A 17,514-nucleotide genomic window follows, 5' to 3' on the forward strand; every position below is an offset into this window, starting at 1 on the left:
TTAAAGAAAATTCACAGAAGAATGTGGTTCTCAGTGCAGAAGAGGACAAGATATATAAATATATGTTTTTTAATATTTAACTTTTATATGCATAGATTACAGATGAGCAAATGATTAAAAGACACAGGAAGTTCTTCAGGTTCTAAGAGATGTCAAAAAGGAGTAACACAATTGGCATGACTTCATTTGATGTGTTAACTGGGGATGTGAGAATGAATATATCTTTCTGACACCAAAACGAGAAACAGTCATGTGCAACTAAATTACAAACTTACTGCTTTGGACAAACTGTAGTGTTCTAAAACACTAGTGAGTCTTAACGTACATGCATTGAGAAGGAGCAAACAGATAGGACAGTGAAGTTATGAAGCTAACCAAATTTAAGCAACAAGCATATAAACACCACTGGTGATCTTCAGCTGGTCAGATCAGCTCCTTGTACAGACAATTAGCATTTTGCTCTTGATTGCCTAAAAATAGATGGCTGTAATTAGGGTACTTAATTTGAATCAGCTTGATTGTGTTTTGTTTTGTTTGTTTGCATTTGCCATCTTAATGCTTTTTCTCAGTGCTTTTTAATCATTTAGGCTTGAGATCAGAGCAAAACTGCCATCAGTTCTACCAAGGTTAGGTGCAAGGATTAGGAATACACGCCACGAGAATATTTGGGTTATCGATTTTTCGGTAAATCGGACATCATCCACGGACAGGTTTACAGCTGTTACAGCTGTGTAGCTGCCGTACTGTACTCGAACGGGTTTCTCAGACCTGTACTCCTGCAGCAACAGCAGGTGTCTCTGCTTTCCCGCACATCCCGCCGCAGCCCGAGCACCCCCCAGCCCGGCCGGGGCTTCCCCCCCCGCCCCGCAAACGGGGCTCTGCTTCAGCACCCCGGCCTGGCCCACCGCCAGCAGTAAAACCTGCCCGCTCTTCGGTAAGGCAAAGATGCTTTAACGGCATAACTTCCCAGTATGTGAAGGGCAAAGAGCAAAATCCCATCTATAGGCAAAAATATTTACCAGTTACGCCAGGGAGATTTCCCCTTCGAAAAGCTGATTTGGTAGATTAGCTACTGTCCTCATTATCTGTGATTACTTTTCATGTCTAAAACGTACTAAAATTTGTGTATTGTGCAGAGGCTGTGCTAAAAAAGTGGGGGAATGACGACGACATTTGTCAGTCTCTTGCGTATAAAGACACATGTCGTGGTTGCTTGGTTTCACGGAACATTTTCTTTTTCCGTGCTCCATGCTGCAACTTTAGCGACGAAGCAGGCTCACAGGTCTGATTTACCTGAAATATCTGGGGAGTAGAAGGTATCTCCAGTTAACTATACAAAAATATATACCGAAGTGGAAAAGTAACGGTGTCCTTCCTTTCTCAAGCAGTACCGCAGGGCAGCAAATTACGTTTGTTTTTGTGAGGATTTGGGTCTTCTGACGGAGGAGCCGAGCAGCTCGAGCTCGTGGGACCCAAGGAGCTTTCACGATTTTATTCCTCTGTCACCCGCTCGGTAGGTACCATCCTCCACCGGGCTGAACAAACGACGTCTGGGGCCCCCCACGCGGCTTTCACTTTGCCTGCGAGTGACTGGAGGGAGGGTATTTCGGGGGGGGGGCAGCCTTCGAGGCGAAGAGCGCCCCACAGGCGACACCAGCCCGAGAAGCGTGTAAGTGGCTCGGCCCGGCCCGCCCGCCCGCGGCCACCGAACGCCGCTGCAGGACGCTACCCGCCCCGGCGGCGGGGCTGGGCCGGGGGCTGGGGCCGGGGGCTGGGGCGGGGGCGGGAGCGGGGGCGGCCCGGGCGGGGGAGGGGCTGTGCCCCGCCGGCCCCGCCGCACACACCGCCCCTCGCTCGGCGCAGCGGCGGCGGCACCCGGCGGCTCCCGGCGCCCAGTGGGACGGGGCGGGCGCCTACGGGACAGGTAGGCAGGGACAGGGACCGGCCCGCCCCGCAGGTGCGGCGCCGGGAAGCCGCGGTGCCGGGCGCGGGTGCGGGTGCGGCGGAGCAGCGCGGCGGCGCCCTTGGGCGGGGGGGGCCGAGGCGGCATCGCCCCTCGGGCAGCGCTGGGGGCCGGCCCGCTCGGCGGTGCCGCCGCCGTGGCAGAGCAGCCGGGCGCCGCGCCTTGCTCCGCGCTGTCGCCGGCGGGTGGCCGGGGCGGTGGGGCGGCGCGGGGGCTGAGGGCAGGCTCCTCCCGTGCTCCGCGTCCCGCATCGCTCCGTCTCCGCGCTAGCGGTGCGGCGCCGCGACGGGTCGGTTCAGGCGCACCGCAGAGCGGGGGATTTGCGCGGGGGATCTTTTCGGGCAGGCTGCCGTGCGCTCCCGCGGACAGCTTCTGGCAGCCCTGGTCAGAGCCTGGGACGAGCGTACGCGCCGAGGTGGAGAGGTGTTTGTGGGTACGTGTAAATAAGCAAAGACCTGCACGTGAAAATGCACATCTCTTTAATAACTCGACTTCGTTCCAGCGTGTGTCTTTCAGAAGCTGCCTAGAGAAATTCTCAGTTGTGTGGTATCCTGCACAGATTTTTCTTTTGGCGACAGTCATAGCAGTGTAAATATTTCCTATTCTCCGTTTCAGCCAAGAAGTAGGCTCGATCTGGAAATGCAGGCACAAATCAATTAGGAAAAAATAAGCAGCTGTTTTTCCTAGAATGAGCTGGGAATGCGGGACTTTTTGGTAATCTTACAAATTAGATGTTGCTGCCAATTATGAGTACTTAAATGTATTCAAAGCAGATATGTATTTCCCAGAATCATGCACAGCTCTGAAGTTTTTCTCAAGTACCAACTTCTAATTATCAAGTGAGTTTAAAACTTCAGTTTGAAACGTGCCATCAGTACTGAAGGTGTTTTATGGCATACTTTCTCAGGTTTGTAACTAAGCTTTGGCAGCAGCAGTTTAGAAAGCAGATTAACACAATGACACTATTTAGCAAAAAATGTTTCTATCCAGCAACTTGAAAGAACAAAGTCGAAAAACTGAAGTTTGGAGAGCAGCATTTGTTTACCAGCAGATAAGCTACAGACCTATGCTGAAAAGTCTTAGATGCTTTGACTGAGCAGCATGTCTGATGTGAGACTGAAACTGAAAGCTGGCTTCAAGCTTCAGTTCCCTTGTCAACACCCCTAAATGGCATTTGTGCCAAATAACACAATATCGGGTGGAAAGCATACGTAATTAGGTATGTGCGTTCTTTAACTGCGGGGGGGGGGGGGGGGGGGGGGGGCATGCAACTGTCTGGGCTGAAGATGAAATTTAGGAGAATAACATCCTGGGCGGCCAAATTATCAGTTTCAGTTGCTACTCAATGGCCTGGCAAATGAAATGATCTTAGGAAGCCTATTTTTATTTTCCCTCTCAAGTCAGAAAGGCCAGCTGGGCAGGTGTGCTCCAGATTTTTAATAAACTGGATAAACAACATAACTTAAGCCCAAGTTTCTGCTTGTTTGCTCACATAACTCATGCACTTGCACAGCATCAAAACATGGGACTTTTATCTAGTAAAATTTATTTAACTTTTCTTAGACAGGCAATTGTAATCACCATGAGACCTTGTCATATAATCAAATTTAAATGTGTATCACTCCCACAAGAGAAGGATAAGTTGCATCGTGTCAGTATTGATTGTTAATGTGCTGTGGAGATGGCATGGCTTTGCGTTTGGCTTCTAAGATGAAGCAGTTGCAAGCCTGGAATGTTACAAGTCTCTGCTGACTTTTATGATGAGCAATTCACTGGATTGGCAATGATGTTTCTGTCTTGCTCACTATTACAATCCACGCCTTGCAAAAAAAATCTCAGCTGCTGGCTGCTCAGGGACTTGTGTGAAGTAAGGTGGTTGTGTCTATTTAATTTCCCTGGAAATCACTTACCAGACTTGCCCAGTTTTGTGTACCAGCTGGTGAAATGGTCAAGAGCCTGTGCTGTTCTAGGATGCCTTCTAGCCTGCACTAGGGGCAGGGCTGTCCATGCCAGTTTCAGGTCACCCCAGACAGCCCCAGTAGGTGGAAACTGCAGTGCCTTTGCCTCAATAGCATGATGCTATAGCCCTTTATATACCATATATATTACCATTTAGCTGCTCTAGCTAAAATATGCATAGCTAATTGCCAGTACTTTAAAGGCAGCTGGAGGTGTGGGCTTGCATCCTCGTAGGTTGGGCACCAGGAGGACCTATACAGTGGTTACAGTGTTAAATGAGCTGTTCCTGCCCTGCAGGCGATCAGAGGAGTTTGATGGTGTGAACAGTCCTTCAGTGACTCATAACCACGTTTTCCACAAAGGGATGTGTTCTACTGTATGGGGACATACACCTAAAGAAGCAAATGCTGTTTAACAAAAGCAGTTAACTCATCTATGCAAAGAACACAGGAACCGTGCATTAACATACTTAAGTGTGATTAACATCTAACAGAGTTTGGAGTGGGCTTTTGACTGCAGCTGGTAAGAATCCCTTGAATTTATATTCAGATTATTTGGCAGGAGTTTTGCACGGTGTCTCTACATAGCTTTTGCTCTGCTAGGTATTTTTACTTCTTCTCATTAGGGGAAGTAAGTGGCTTTTAGGAAGGAAAAAAATAAACAGATTCTTTGCATATGTGCTACAGTTTTAGTCAAAGCTAAGAAACATTGATTCCTTCATAAACAATACCGTAACATGGATGTGATCCAGTATATTAATTTTTTTTAATGTAACATGGTGTGGAGCGGTAAAGATCCACTATAAACCTCTTTTTAGATGTGGAGTGGAATTACAGCCAAAGTTCTTACATCCTTATTCCCACTAAGCAGTGTCTTCCTTGATGAATGATGCCAGTGGCACCACATTTCACTGTATAGAAGTTATGCTGTCAACTCTCAGTCAGCAATGGAATTTGACCCTGATTTTTAATATTAAGAGATAAGTTTACCAGTAATTGGTACTCATATACCCCTTTTAAGATTTGAAACAGAAGCTAGAATCAGCATAGCATGAACTTAGATATAACTGCGTTATTTTTTCATCTATGAGAAGAATCTGTATCTTGATATTCCAAATGTTTTTCTTATGAAAAGAGTATGTATCATTGAAAACTGTCTCTTAGAAAAATAGGAGGAGTATTCTGTGGAGGGATGGATTTTCTTTACTAGAATAGTTTTATTGATTGTGTCAGCATTCTTGTTAATTAACCTATTCAAACTGTCTGGTCTTTAATTGATGTTTTGCTTTTGTAAGGATTTGTGGTTCATGCCTTTGGATGTGCACATTAGGTTTATATTAAAAGGTAGACAGCCAGCTCTTCATGTTTTATCTGTTTTGTATCTGATTGTCAGAGAAATTAGCACATAGTGGGCAACAAGGTGCTAATTCTGAGCTCTTTGGATGTGTAAGACAACAAAAAAATACAGATTGGGAAGCAGAAAGCATAATTTCAACTTTGACATTAAGTTGCTGTGTGACCTCAGGAATGCAATTGAATCTTTTTTTTTCTGCTGCTGTAAAAGAACACTCTTCTAAGCCTAACAAATTATTTTTGTTGAGCATGCAGAGATGCAAGTTAACTCTTGCAAAGAAACTTGAATATAAAGACTGCATGTTAATGTGCCATATTTAAAATAGAAACACTAGCACTAACAGCTGTAAGTTGTATGGCTCTAGTGTCCCACCACTACCATCACAGGAGCTGTAGAACAGCACAAAACAATAGTAGAAATTACCTTGCCTTTTATAATCTAAAATTTATGACAAAAGACAAAAGGAAATAAGGAAGGACAATGAACTCATGAAAACAGCTGTCAAACCACAGTCAAACTCATCAAAAATCATGGAAATGAAAACGTTTATCATTAATCCCTTTAGGGTTTTTTTTAAGGTGAGTCTTCAAATAGGAGACAGTATGGAACTATTTCTCTGAAAGACCACCAATGAAGGTGGGTACCATGGCCCTGCCAGAGAAGGGATCAACATCTTGTTAAGTATGAAAAATTCTGAGTATGTGAAGAGACCATGAAAGGCAAGGAGAAGCTTGGAGAAGTTATGACCTTAAGGCAGTGCAGAAGGTGGGTTTGTCAGGCTGGGGAAGAGAAGACCAGTAGGGTTTTGTGGTTTGGATGAAGTTGTCCAGGCATGAGACTGGGGGGCCCTGACCTAGCCTGGTGGTGTTTCTCCTGTGCAGTGCTGCTCTGGGACAGTGTGCTCGAAGCAGTGGTGAAGGATGTAGAGAAGGAGGGCTGGTCAAGGCTGCCCAAGAAATTAAAATCATCAAGACAGTGATAATGTGTGTTTAGGGCAACTGACACATCTGTGAGCAGTGGCAGGGTGGAATACTAAACCAGAGTTTGGCAGAAGGTATGTTACTTTGATGGACTGCAAAGGAAAGGAAAATGAATGGGAAAGAAAACAGCAAGCTGGTAGTTTGTTTTTCCATGCACACTCCCATTTCTTTTGTAAAGAAGCCATGGCTTTGTAAAGTTTTCTGCACATTGCAAGCATTATGCTGTGAGTTCTTGCCATGTTGTGCTTATCTTCTTGAGGAGTAGATCCTTTTCTAAGTGAGTAGCGCTATATTCCATAAGTAACTCTATGAGAGATAGATGCAACACAAAATGGTTAAGAGAGACAGTAAGGGCAGGAGGATGTCATTCTTAGCATACTTTGGTCTTAACCCTGTGAGAATATTTCTATTAATAAAAAAAAAAAAAAGACATCCGTTCAGGGTTTCAAGGGGTTCAGCATGTTCACAGCATCTTTTGAAGTTTCTCCTATACAGAAGTCTTGTTTATCTATTTTTCAGGATTTTTTGGGGGCACTTGGTGAACTTAAAGGATTTACACAGCAAGTAATAGCATTGTCACTTGGTAAGTTACTCATATTTGTCTTGTGGAAATGTTTTGATTTTATCTTGCAGACGTTTTTCTGAAGCACAGGATAAAAATATTCAAGGTGGAGATAACTTTGACTTGGGATTCTTCTGGTCCCCAGCTGTTAACGTGAAACATAAAAATATTCAAGGTGGAGATAACTTTGACTTGGGATTCTTCCGGTCCCCAGCTGTTAACGTGAAACAAAATACTCTGCTATCAAAGGGCTTAGGTAATGTCATGATGAGATCCTTATTCATGGTTTGCAGTGGATCTGGCAGTGCTGTGGACCATCTATACTCTGCAGTTGTGCTGCAGCTCTGCCACGGTGCCAGCCCAGGGTGCAGGAGCTGTCTGAGAGCTCCCTAGCTCTGGCTCTACCCATGCATTGGGGTTTCCCATGGTTAGCCAGCGTGTGCTGGAGGGAGTTGTGTGCTGCAGTCTCATTTTGATGTGCAGTTTTGACCTTCATAATTCATATCTGAAGCTCAGAGCTACAGGGTGTGTCTGTCTTGCATTGTAGACACAGGCAGGAACTGCAAGGTCAGGTTGTTGAATAAAGGTGCGGAATTTGCAGCTGCAATGCTGTGCTTGTCTTCTCCTAAACTGGCTTTTAGGGAGATCCGGCTACCACGCTGGTGTCCCTCTGGCCTCACATACTGCAAATGTGAACTAAATCAAATTTATTTCTGTTCTAACTATTGTTGGTTTCATTCAGACCTTTTATACTATGGCAGTCTATTTTTTATTAAACGTGTTGCTCAACACTTGATTTTGGTGTTGATTCATGCAGAGTGATTTAGATGATGGCTATTTTCTGTTACTTGCCTCTTCTTCATGTGAGCCATAAAGAAGTTTCAGAATCAGTTGATTTGGATGAGAGCTTTTGAATCCTGACTTTTGAAGTTTCGGCGTTGCTGAACTGATTAACTGAAGAGAAGCAAAAGAGTTTCGATCACAGGGCTCTGCTAAAAAGAGCCCCCAAAGTGAATGTTTTGTGTGAAAGTATGCCTTGCAGTTTAAGCCCAGGGTGACAATGATTGTAACACAACGCTGTTCATCTGACAGCCAGACAAAGAGGCCATTATGCTCGGCTGGCTGGCATCAGATTCCTCCCAAAGCCAATAGTCACACTAAGCTTGGTCACCCCGAGAATGTGAATACGCTGGAAGCACTTGCATGTTAAAGAAGAAGAAAAAGATGTGTGTGTGTGTGTGTGTACACACATAAGTGTGTGCGCGCCAAGGTCCAGTTAAGTTGTAAGTACAAAATGTCATAATTGATTTGTTTGGGTTTTTTAGAAGTTGCTGTCAGGAATCAGCAAAAACCATGGAACGCAGCACTGAGGACAGACATGGTGGGAAAAAGACAGAGTATGTCAACAGACCAAGTAGATCTTTCAGTTCCTTTCCTCCGTGCTACAAGATTGCTTCCTACAGTGTGCTTTCAAGCATTTATAACTGAGTTTTAGTTTCCTCTAGAGTGTTTACAAAAGTTTGGACCGCACTGGTCTGTCAACAGACACATACTCTGATCACTGGAACTTGGGCACAAGTAATGCTCATGTGTATTTGTGGGAAGCATTTGTTTGATTACTTACAAACCCCCTTCAAAGGGTTCAAGACCACCGGCAAGAATCAGAGCACTTGATACATGAAGAAATGTCCCTGACAACTTTTCAGCTGTGGCAGTCTTGGCCTCAAAGGCAGCATACTTTCGTCAGCCATTGTAAATCTACTTAAAAAATAGGATACAGCAGCTGGAGGGGAAAGCTCTTCAATTAGAAGTGTGTTTGTTTAAAAACAACTGTTTCGACTTTGCAGCCCTGAGGGCTGGATTGTCTTCTCCAGCACACAGGACGTGGCACCCAATGATGACTGGAGTCACTGGTGATCACACCTGGCAAAGGCATTTTGGCCTCATTCCCTCGCTACTGCTGTAAGCGGCTTTTTTCCCCAGTTTCTTCCACTTTTCCTTTTACATAGAGGACCATATTAAACTAGCATTTGCTTTTGAATGTATTTGCTCCTAAACTTCCTAAAAACTTAAGGGAAACATGTAATTTACAGGGCAGTCTTTGCCTGTGTTTTGGCATATTGATACTGGTATAAAAAGAAAGCACCATGAGTTCAATTTCTTTAATGTGACATAGGTGTTTTTTTAAATTTTGCTCTCACTGTTATACTTTCTGAATACAGAAATTCAAAATAAAAATGTACAAAATACAGAATTATTTCATAATTAATATTCATATTCAGTTGTGTTTTGTTTATACTGACACATTTTTCCTACTTTGTTTACACTTTCTGAGTGAATATTTTACTTTTGAAGTGCAAAAAGGGACAGAAAGCATTTTTTGCAACTGGTGCCAGAGTAGTATTAAATAATTCATTTTTTTAATTTATTCAGTTCTCTGTCATTAGGCTTTTCTTTGGAGGGTTTTTTGTCTATACTTTTGGGAGAGGTGATCACCAAAATTACTTATGCCTATATTAAGTGTTTTCTGTCATCAAGAATTAATCCGAAGAGGGTCAGGCTGTATTTTGTGTTTGGGGTGCAAATGATAAATGATGAAGCATGGTATATTGGTAGCTCTATTTAAATGCACAATACGCATGCCTGAAGAGCTGATGATTTCGTTACTCCTGCCTGCACCAATGAAGGGCCAAGCATCCAGCATGTGCTGAGGGCTGCCCCCAGCAGCCAGCCCTTCCTCGCGCTCACCCCCCTCCTCCAAAAACATGACTCAGGAGTTGTTGCAGGTTTTCTGTGAACTTGGCACTTTTGCTGCCAAATTCTTTTTTTATGCCATGTTGCTTGTGGTTGAGGATCAAAACTAGAGAGCCTAATGATTTTGTCTGAATTTGCCATGTCAGTAAAAATCCCAGCCAGTTTTGGCCTGACATTTGGATGGTTTTTTGGTGGTTGTTGGTTCTTTCTTTAACCTTAGCGTGCATGAAGACTCTCATTGCTCCTGGTGAAAAAACAGGAGGTGGTTGATGTGGGCAGGAAGGCTGGCATAGTTAGATGCCTGACCACCTTCTATCTCCAATGCATACCTTAGAGGTTTTAGTACATCTTTTTGATAGAAATAAATACTGAGGATACAGCCCAGCTGGTCTCAGAGGGAGAATGAGCTGTTGGTGTAAGAAATTTAGTGATCCAATTAAGTCAGGTGAATAAATGCTTGCTGAGGGTAAAGCTGGGCTAGATGGGCTGTTTTTCCCCAGTCCTCAAGAAAAGGATCGGTACTCAATTTTTAAAAATTGTGTTAGAAGGGTGCCAGACTGCACAGAAGTTAGGGTTTCCTTTTCTCTTGCAAGCTCTGTAGAAATGATGCTTGTGATCTCTGTATGTGCTGCCATTAAAGGATGTTTGTAGGCCACTGTGCAGCCTTATGACAGCAAGTAGATTTTAATTATCCATATAATTACTTCTTTGTGCGTAAGGATCTCTTCAATTATAATGTCACTATGAGTGTCCTGAAAGTGCATGTAATGTGAAACAGCACATTGTCCGTCTCCTAAAGACAGCAAAGCAAACAGCACCTCTGAATCTGAAATCCCATCTCTCATGTGGCCTTTTAACTCAGCAACAGGAAATTATTGCTCCATATACTAATGTTTGGATTTGTGTGAATGAGCTCATGTCTCAGGAGTGCTTTACTATTCAAATCACATCCACCTGTACTACGTTTGGTTATGGGACCACAAAAGACAAGGACATTTGAGTATATATTTTAAAAATTATGCATGGTGCTTAATGCTGAGATGGTGCTGTATGATTCTTGCCTGCTCTATACGGTTTGGTATAGGCATTGCTCTCTGTCATGATGTAAGCTGTGGCAGTCCTGTGTGATGTTGTCAGGTCCTGCCATTGTTGTGGAATTTTCTGATGCATTAGAAGTATTCAAATTACTGTATTCAGTGACATCAAAATATGGGAACATTGAAACTTGCAAAATTTTGGGTTTCATGATGCAACTAGGAGACTTTCAGGAATCTAAGCACCTCAACAATTTCATGGGAAGATAGGAAGGAGATTTATCAGTTGTATTCAGCAAGTCTTTATGTTGTCTCTAGAGCGGTGTTTGCTTTCATAGGAAATCTAAATAATTGTAATAGGAATAAACAGACACTTCAGTCTAAGCAGAGGGAACTACTAAATGGGAGTCCCATTTGCCCAGTTGTACCATTTTCCTGTTTGCCCCAGATTTTGTGATGCTGCATCCAGAATTGTTACTCACCTGCTTTGTGAGTTCTTGCCATGCTTTGTGAGTGAGCAGGTGAATGCCCATAAACCCTCGGTGGTTCTTTCATCAGAAACTGCATGTCCTCTGCTGCTACTTGACAGTACCTTCTACCAGACAAAGGCCATTTGCCAAAACAGCAAATTTAGGTACTGAAGAAGTAATTAATAGCTGTCCACATTAGCTGTATGTTGGTTGGAGGGTTTGGAAGAGGCAGAATACTGTTTGGTGCCAGTATTCCTGCAGGGTGGTGTTGGTTTTCCCTTTGGTGGGAGTTTGTGATACTCTTTAGGTAAGGAGTGTTTCACTGGCTGCAGTTCACTATTCCCATTATTACTATTTTTATTTATTTATTTATTTTTGTGAATTCTGATTAACCACATGATTGCTTTTTATGCAGAGGAATGCCAGTTGATTTGACATTGATTTTTATTTTTATTTTTTTAATCCTGTCATGATGAAGGTCTGGGCACCTGTGGCTGGACAGCTGCTGCTGCTTTGTGCTGGTGTTGTCTTCCTGGCATGACCCATAGGAAAGAAAAAAACATAACGCTTTGCAGTTTCTCCATGTCATGTTTATGAAAAGCTTGTCTGCTGAGGTGTGTGAAGGCTGGTGGTTTACCAAGTGTAACAGTCCTGGTTAAACTGTCTCCTTCCTTTACCACGCAGGGATCTGATGTCTTAAACCTTGGCCAGGGTTTACAGCCCTCTGGCTGTAGCCCTCCCAAGCACTGAGGGATGAGCTCTGCCTTTCCGGTGGGTTGAGGAGGCATGCCAGTGCTGAGAGTCTTTGTGCCACGTACTCAGGTGTTTGATCTGGGCACTGCACCTTCCTCAGGTTCTCAGTTTTGACAATGGTGTTTCTAAAGAAAAAAATCACAATTTGCACAGACTGCCTGACTCTGTTGCTCTATCACCACCGAAATCACAGGCTGCTGCTTCACTATGCTCTTTGCTTACAAAACCTTCTCTTAACACAGTTCTCTCCTTGCCTCCGACTTCCTTCTGTTTAGACAGTGAGAACATAAAAGCAAAGAAAATAATTTGGGTCCTTTTTTCCACCCCAGCCACAGACCGTGGGAGAGCTGTGAGTGGGCTCCTTCTGGCACTGGCGGAGATACCGTGGGGCAGAGCGCTGCACGGGACGTTTACCAGTGGCACTGCAGACTTGTTCGTTTAACTAACTCCTCCGCCTGCTCTGTAATGGAGCTTTAGTGCTGCTTTAATCCATGCCACATGCGGGTGACCCGAGCAAACCCTGTGGGAAGACAGAAGCCCTGTTGTGTGTTTGCAGAGCAGTTGCTCGGAAGATGATGTACAGCTGTGGCCGGGCTTGTTTGGAAGTGAAGAGTAATTTGATCTTTTAATCTTTTTTTTCTTCCCTCCCTGCCACAACTGATATTGTAAATAACAGCTGTTTCTGAAGGGTACCTGCCAGTGAGGTTGAAATGCATATTTTAATTTGAGGAGTAGATTTCATTAAGATTTTAGCCACATACAAAGAATGTGCTGCTGCTTTTTTTTTTTTTTCAATATTTTTATCTAGTTTCATTTATTTTAAAACACAAGACATGTGAGAAGGGAGGCTGAGAGACTGATTTTCTTACTTGCATTGAGTAATCCAGGAATAACTGAAATGAGACCAGTGGACTTTCAGAGTAACTGAGGTGAGGTGCATGAACACAGATCCCTTGTGCATCACCTGGGTAATGAATTGTAGCATCTGTGAATATACGCACATCTGTGTCATCCAGATATCCCAAAGCTGCTTCCCCAAAAGCTAGAACTGGCCTCTAATAGATTATTACATTTTCTTTTAGCTGAATTTCCAGCTCTGTAATGGGCTCTGCTGAGAATGCTTAGCAGTATTAGTGTTCTTTATGCTTTAAGGTTGTTTTGGATCAAAGACATTACATATTGCAAATTCTGCTATGCAGGTATCCCACAGGGTTTCATGGCTTTAAGACAGAAGATAGTACTGAACAGAAATTTCACTAGTTCTGGGGAAGTTGATTAGACTCTGAACCTACAAAAGAGTGCATTTTTAATTATTGAATGAGAAGATTGGGTGAGTAGTTGTTGAAAAACGAAACAAAAACACAGCAAGGGAGATGCTTCCTTGCTTTAAGTGTCCCCACTGCTGTCGGTAGATTTTTCCATCTCCATAACCCATTTCAGAGAACTGGGGGACTTAATCTCATCTCTGGAACAATATTGTTCCTCTGCAACTTTAATGCACTTCTAGGATATGCTCCATTCTTTCTTGCTGAACACTAGTTCATGCCAATTTGCATTATGTATGAATAACACCATCCGGGATATGCATTCATGGTAAGTGAACCTCAAAGGGTGCAGTGATTTGGGGTTCTGGTCTGTGCCACTAAAATACAGAAGAATTTGTGTATGTCTTTGCAGACTGTCAACCTTACTGTGTGTACCACACCCTTTTACAAGTTGATTTATATTTTGACAGCGGATCAACTTCAGACAATAGATTTTTGTTTTGCTTGGGCTGATTTGCTGAAGTAGTGCTGGGATGGAGGGAACAGATGCTCTTTCTCATCTAACAATGAGAGAAGATGTAAAAAAAGTCTGAGGTTTCTGCCTGTTGGTCTGCAGTAGGAAGTTTTTGGAATTAAGTAGAAATCAATTGCAGTCACTCAAAAAATGGCTAGTGACATTCAGAAACATCTCTGGAGACTGCATCCTAGGATTTGCTTTAAGCTTCCTCTTCTTCCCTTGTCGGAGTTCCTCACTACACTTCCAAAAGTTAGTCTGCTTTCTGTTGTATTGCCTATTTCCAGGAAAATACCAAAGTTTTAGAGCACTGATGTTTTCTTTTAGGCATATGTGTGTGTTTTTCAAAATTGCAGTTTACAACAAGAATACCAATGGGGAAAAAAAAAAAAGCAAAAAAAAAAAAGCAAGCCAGAAAGACAAGAAGTCATTGGCCTTTTCAGAGGTGACTGAAATCTGTTAAAAATTCTCTCTGTTGTATTGCCTGTGGTGATTTCTTGTAAATGTCTTAAGGCCCCAAAGCCTGTATTTCACAATTCAGACACTGCACCTATGGTTAGCACTGTAAGCACAATGTGCAGATTATTGCCACTGTGGCAAAATATTGAACTGGCAGCATGGTTCCTAAGGGTATGATGAAAATGGAGACTAGCAGACCTAAATCCTGTTTTCAGCTCTGTTGTTGACTTGTTTTATGAAATGAGGTAAAACATTTAGATAGGAGTCTAAATATTTTCCACATACAGTGTTAAGAGTAGTCTTAAGAGTAAAAAACCTTCTCGTGTTAGAAAGTGTTTTAGATTTTGTAGTGCGTTGTTGATAAAAATACTAATGTGAGATTATTACATAACATACACCTAAAAATAAGTGTGCTTAAGTAAGCGAATCTTATCTTTTGCTAAATTAAAGAGTCTGAGGGAGATGGAGTGTTCGCAAACATGACAGGAAAGAAACCGCAGAAACAGAGAGCCACATGAAGGTTGCTGGAACCCCTTGCAACATGGAGCAACCTTGGACTCCTGAGAGTACAACGAAGACCTTCAAACAGTGACAGAGAGCATCTGCCCTGGCTCATCTCACCCATCAGAGTAGACTCTTTCCAAAAAGTGGTCACTTGCTTTCCTGGAGGGAGAGAATTAGAGTGTCCCAACCTGCCCTCCAGAGAGAAGAAGGATTTATTCATGGCTTAGTTCACTGGGCAGCTGATGGGTTGGGTCCGATGAAGCGCCTGTCACTTGCCCCAGCCCATGGTACACAGCTTTGCTTTAGCTTTCAACACAGGGGCATCCTCCTGCCTTTCAGGAGTGGATGCAATGGATATTAGTACAGTTTTTGTTGGTCTCCTACACATTCTTGCCTGTCTCTGTACTCTAGAGCAGCACAGAATATTGGTAGGGAAGGCCAAATAATCCCTTGCTCCTTACTGGATGAAATGGATGAAAAGGAGTAATTTTAAGTAATATGGCAGCTGGCCTGTCCATCTTCCCTGCTGACAATAGCAACATACATTTCTGTGCTCCTAGTAGAAAGCCTGTGTGAAATTGGAAAGAAGCAGTTAGTTGAGGGAAAGTGTGTAAGCTCAGAGTTGTTTTGCTATGTCAGGACTAGTAGATACTAAAAGCTTGGTTTTTAGAGCCAAAAGAAGATCAGCTGGTAGTAAAAATGGTGTAATAGCAGTTGTTGGTCAGCCCAAACATGGAGTTTTCACCAGGTGTCTTGATTGTGAACCTGAGTCTTCAGCCTTCAGAAATCAATTGTCGGTACCACCCAGCGTGTAACCTTGGGCAGGAGGAAGGATGCGCTCCCTCCTGTCATCACGGCTCCTCTGATCTCTGCCTTTTACATGGGCTTTGCTTTCCCCTACTTCTTTGCACTGTCTGCCAGGGAGCTGCAATCAGGTTTGCTATCTGTGCACGAAGCACCCTGCTGAGCTGCTTGGAGTGTCCCCTCTGCAGCCTGCGAGGTGACCTGGCAGACGCTGGCAGTGTTAGGCTCTTAGGCTGTTCGGGATTTCACAGAGAACAAGCAGTTTCATGAGTGAGTTTGCATTTCATCCCGGATTTCCATGCAGATCAGAGGAGTGTCCATTCAGTTTTTGCCCTTCCAGAAGCTCCCTCACTGTGATGGTCCAGCCTCTCTGCAAATGCTGCGCTGTTCTTCACTGCCCTCTTGGCTGGTTGGTTGTTTGCTAGCACAGGAAGGCAGCAGATGTACTGCTGAATGTGAAATTTCATCCTGAACAGTTTCCAAACTCTGGGTTGCTTATGTGGCTCATCCGTTAATGAGAGATGGCACATTTACACCTTCTGAAAATAGTGAATGCTTTTAATTTCCCTTAAAAAAACCAGCCATGCACAATTTGCAATACTTGTTTTTATTTTTAATGAATAAGTGAACCAAGGCCAACGTTCCTTAGTTTTAACTGAGTGGCAGCATAAGTTGTAACAGAGATGCTGCTAATGCCAGTTGAGCTATAAGTTGTAAGTTTGCTTGTAAAGTTTGCCTGTTTTCTGGCACAGGCTCTGACACATACACTCCAGTCAATCACAGTAAAGTGCCTAATAACAGATGTGGCAATTAAACTGAAGAATTCTGTCTCTCTCTTTTAATTTTTACTAGCAAAAGTAACAAAGTACCTCATTAAACCCACCATCATAGAGATTATTATTTTTTTAATTTGGCATACAAAACTCAGGTCTCTGAATAGGGTGCCTTGTTACTAGAAGTGCTTTGTGAGGCAGTGCTATGAATAAACCATTTTTGCAATGACAGATATATGCTCCTGCTACTGTTGTCCTTTTACAACCCTTACTGCAAAGAGGTATGGGTTTAAAGAAGGCAACATGTGTCCTGAAGGATAACATTTTGAGGGATTTAGGGCCTTGTGCTCAAGTTAATAAAAACTTGGTCTTGATTCTTCCGGGTTCAAATTACACTGCCTTCAGCTGGAATTAGCAGCAGACATTTAGGAAGGTTTCAGATAACCTGTAGCCAAAGTAAATTAACATATTTTAATAAGAGACATTATCTTGAAAAAATATTAATTGCAACCAGAAAAGTCTTTTGATTGTTAGGGTTTCAAAGGCATTTGCCTTCATTAGTTTGTTTTAATGATGCACCAGGCATTCTTTTTAAAGGACAGTCTGATTCATCATTAAAATAAATTAATTTAAGAATGTAATTATTTGAGATGTCTTCAAAATTATGTAAGGGAAGACTGAAACTGACATAAATCAGAACTGGAAACTTTGATATGAAATTACTGTTTTAGTATCAGAGTGTTTTTGTGCATAAAATACAGAGTTGTTTACTTTGTCATTGGTGGAAAAAACATGCTTTCTTACTGCCCATCATGAGTGTTGGTAGCAGTTGTATTTCTTTTTTTTTTTATTTGCTAAAGCACAGCTTTAGTCCTAGAGCTTCAAGCATTTATTGGGAGTATACTCACTTTCTCTGTGTCTGTGTACCTTTACCTGCATGCATATATGTGCACTAGTGTGCAGGTGTGTGCGGGCGCATGCACACACATGAAAGAGGGAAGACCTGCAGACACCATTGGCACCTGGCAAGCTGAATTTCTCCCTAGGAATATATTTTTTTTCCTTTGCTGACAGAGAGACTAAGCACTAAAACTATACAACTGCAAACATGGTTTTAAGTTTGTAATGTTTTTAAAAAAGAATGTAAGATTGAGTTTATGTGTTGTAAATATTCAGCTGCTTCTTAACCTGTTGTTCGTATTACATCTGTACATATTACAGGCCACAGATGGGATAATGAGATCAAATTGTCACCCTGTAATGCCAGGGAGCAGTGCAAATCAAACAAGCTAGTAAGTAAAGGTCAGGGAGAACGCTCACAGATGTAAGTATTGTTTCTATAACTACTTATGTGTGCAAGCATTGTG

General features: G+C 42.9%; 1 protein-coding gene across 2 annotated transcripts in view; it reads left to right on the forward strand.

The window, feature by feature from the left end:
- The first annotated feature begins 1,865 nt into the window (after nucleotides 1-1,865).
- Nucleotides 1,866-17,514, forward strand: part of MEGF10 (multiple EGF like domains 10) — a 110,036-nt gene continuing 94,387 nt past the window's right edge. The window contains exon 1 of one of the 2 annotated variants that reach the window (XM_040580704.1): nucleotides 1,866-1,924. The gene's annotated coding sequence lies outside the window, so the exon portion shown is untranslated. Of the gene's footprint in view, nucleotides 1,925-6,774; nucleotides 6,839-17,514 lie in introns of those variants that run through there. The other variant, XM_040580705.1, reaches the window with a different exon arrangement.

Source organism: Falco naumanni, chromosome Z, assembly GCF_017639655.2.
Source record: "Falco naumanni isolate bFalNau1 chromosome Z, bFalNau1.pat, whole genome shotgun sequence".
Classification (NCBI taxonomy): Eukaryota; Metazoa; Chordata; class Aves; order Falconiformes; family Falconidae; genus Falco; species Falco naumanni.